At 29.4% G+C, this 2,935-nt stretch overlaps 1 protein-coding gene across 1 annotated transcript in view; it reads right to left on the bottom strand.

The window, feature by feature from the left end:
* The window catches only part of LOC107454945 (glutamate-gated chloride channel), a 113,938-nt gene extending 111,668 nt beyond the window's left edge, over positions 1–2,270 (bottom strand). Inside the window, exon 1 of the mRNA XM_043040940.2 lies at positions 1,968–2,270. The gene's annotated coding sequence lies outside the window, so the exon portion shown is untranslated. The remainder of the gene's footprint in view (positions 1–1,967) is intronic.
* Between the last annotated feature and the right edge of the window lie 665 nt (positions 2,271–2,935).

Genomic DNA, 2,935 nt, shown 5'->3' with positions numbered 1-2,935 from the left:
GAGTTACATGCTTTTAAAAACTGGAGTACCAATTTTTATAAATTTTCCAAGACGCTGCAAATATTTTTTTTTTGTATGACATACACAAAAATTGAATGAAAAAATTCAAATTATTTTATTTGTTTTTTTTTTTAAAAACTCTCTTATAAATGATACTGAAAATGACATGTTTTTTTAGCTGCTGATTACTGAGAGTCATCAATGAAATCTCAGTTCTTTAGAATATTATTTCTAAGTTAATAACAAATTATGGTGTACAAATTTTAAATTTTAATTTTAATACACTTTATATCTGGTTTTTAGCTTATAATTTCTTATGGTCCGGTTTTGTATGTATTTAAGAAACATGTAATTTCACAATTAGTAATATAAATTCTCATTAATGTATTTTATATTTATGTAACATAATAAATATATTTTACAATGTTTTTTAATAAAATTGCATGTTTAAAATATTTCGCCTTTTCGTCAAATAATAAGCTTGCATTATAATCATATAAGTTTGTGTGTTTGTGTATAGATTCAGTAAAATGTATTATGTATTCAGTAATGCATATTTGTGCAGTCAAATGTATACATATATATGTTACCGTTAAAGTGTATAATGCAGTTATTTTATAGAATACCTAGTTATTCCATGAAATAACTGATCGTGTCCGTTAAAGTGTAAAACTCTCTTGTATTTCACGGTTTAACTAGTTATTTCATAGAATAACGATCTGCAGCCCGTTAAAGTGTAAAATAAACTATATCATAATTATATATCTCGCACGACATATACATTTACCTTCCACCCCTACTGCATTTATGAACTATTCAAAAAAATGTTTTTGTTTTAGAAATAATGTTTTTTGTATTTCCAAGTGTCATTTTAGTAATCCTTCTTGTAACAAATGATTTTCTGGTACGTTTCAATAAATACCATTTATACACTGCATAAATGAGATAAATTGCTTCTTTTTCATTTTAATTGTCTATCATTAGTTTATTTATAGAATACCTAGTTATTTCATTTTTATAAATTGTTTATTTTACACTTTAACTGTCTCTCATTAGTTAATTTATAGAATACCTAGTTATTTCATAGAATAACTAGTTAATAGTTAANAAGTGTCAAATTAATAACATATTACACACTTTAACGGACACGATCAGTTATTTCATGGAATAACTAGGTATTCTATAAAATAACTGCATTATATACTTTAACGGTAACATATATACATTTTTACTGAAAGTTATAAATGAAACGCTAGTTTATATTATATTCTTTTCCAATACATTTTGAAACAGTTTTTAAAGGCGGGCTGTAGGGAATAGAAATTCTTAATTTTCTCAAACATTCTATTTGTGTGTTGGCCCATAACTTCCTTTCGGCATGTTTCTCTTATATTTTACAATCATCTAGTTTAAATTAAGGAATTATTCTAATATTATAAAAATACTTTTTACATTATTACAGTAATTAAATTACTTGTTTACAATTTTATAATTACGTCAAATCACTGGTTGGGTTTACATAGTTTTTTATAAGTCAACAAAACAACTTCTTATTAAATAAACCATCTTAGATTTCGTTTGTAAATATTCTAAATGATATAAAATTGAATACCGCAATAATTAAGCCATCTAAATCTTAAGTAAATCATTGAAAAATAAATTTGTTTTGATTGTATCAATTCGTAAATAAACAAATGTAATCACCTCTTTTATCATTCAACACAAAATGTCATTTCGTATCAAAATTCCTTTATCCAGCTCGGATTAATCCGTTTTTAATCTCCTGCCAAAGCTATCATAATTCTTATCTTACAATTTTTCTGTTGTCTTCTTGTCAGTACTTCCTTTTATATTGATCTTTTCGAATGATAACCACAAAAACAACAATAATCGGTGACAAAATAATCATTTCATTTTGTAGAAGATGTGGAATTAATTAACTAAGGATCGCGTCCTGTTGTACTCACCTCACAGCATGTGCCGCATATCCGGCAATCAGGTATCTGTGTCATTTGTTCGCCATGGGGGAAAAAGTATCCGGCCCTGAGCGTCCTTCTTCACCAGGTGCTTCGAATCTCTGCTGCAGTCGGATCGATCTTGCTGCTTGTAGAACACTGGCGGCGCCAAATTTTGGGATGCAATCGCTATGCGGCGCTAGATGAGGGAACTTCAACCTACCACCACTTCAATCGTCAGGGGTGTATTCTGGTGAGGAAGATTCGAAGAAAATTTTCCGGAGTCTACCCGGACCGTTCCTGATGCCAAGGAATGACGAGAAGGAAAGAGTTATGACGTAATCTGTTCTCCGGAATTCGCCTGGCGACGTTTAGGAGAGCATTTCTTGGCGTGAAAATGAGTTCATTTGCACTGAAAAAAACATTGGGAATTTTTTGTTGGAAGCTTACCTTTGATTTTTCATTTATTTTCCCATGATAGTACAATGAAAAATAAACAACGCTTTAAGAGATTCTTTTGAAAACGTAATCAAACTAAAACATTTTATTTTATCTTTGTCGGAGAGCAGCTTATCCGTTCATCAGATGTGAGGCTGATTTTGTAAGCTTGTACAGTTTGAATCTGACACAGAAGACGAATGAATTTCGCATTCAAGTTTCGAAACACGTTCGCTCTTGTACAGGGTTCTTGGATCGAAACCAACCAGGTGGCTATTGAACTGTAATCCATGACCTGTATATCACAGCGGGTATAATCCTGGAGTGATATACATAGGTGTAGCGTGACGAAAAATTTTGGGGGAACGAGAATTTATTTTTAAAATTTTCTGTATTAAAAAAAAAAAAAAAATGCTGATATTGAGAGGTTCTTCTTGATTTCCTAATATTTTTATTTTAAAATGATAAATTTATTAAAAAAAATCTTCAAAATTAAGTTCGAAAATTTACTTCTTTTAATAATTTTTTATCATGAATTGAAT

The sequence above is a fragment of the Parasteatoda tepidariorum genome, chromosome 2 (assembly GCF_043381705.1).
Source record: "Parasteatoda tepidariorum isolate YZ-2023 chromosome 2, CAS_Ptep_4.0, whole genome shotgun sequence".
Classification (NCBI taxonomy): domain Eukaryota; kingdom Metazoa; phylum Arthropoda; class Arachnida; order Araneae; family Theridiidae; genus Parasteatoda; species Parasteatoda tepidariorum.
Note: the sequence above shows the minus strand (reverse complement) of the source record. Positions and strands in the feature narration are given on the sequence as shown.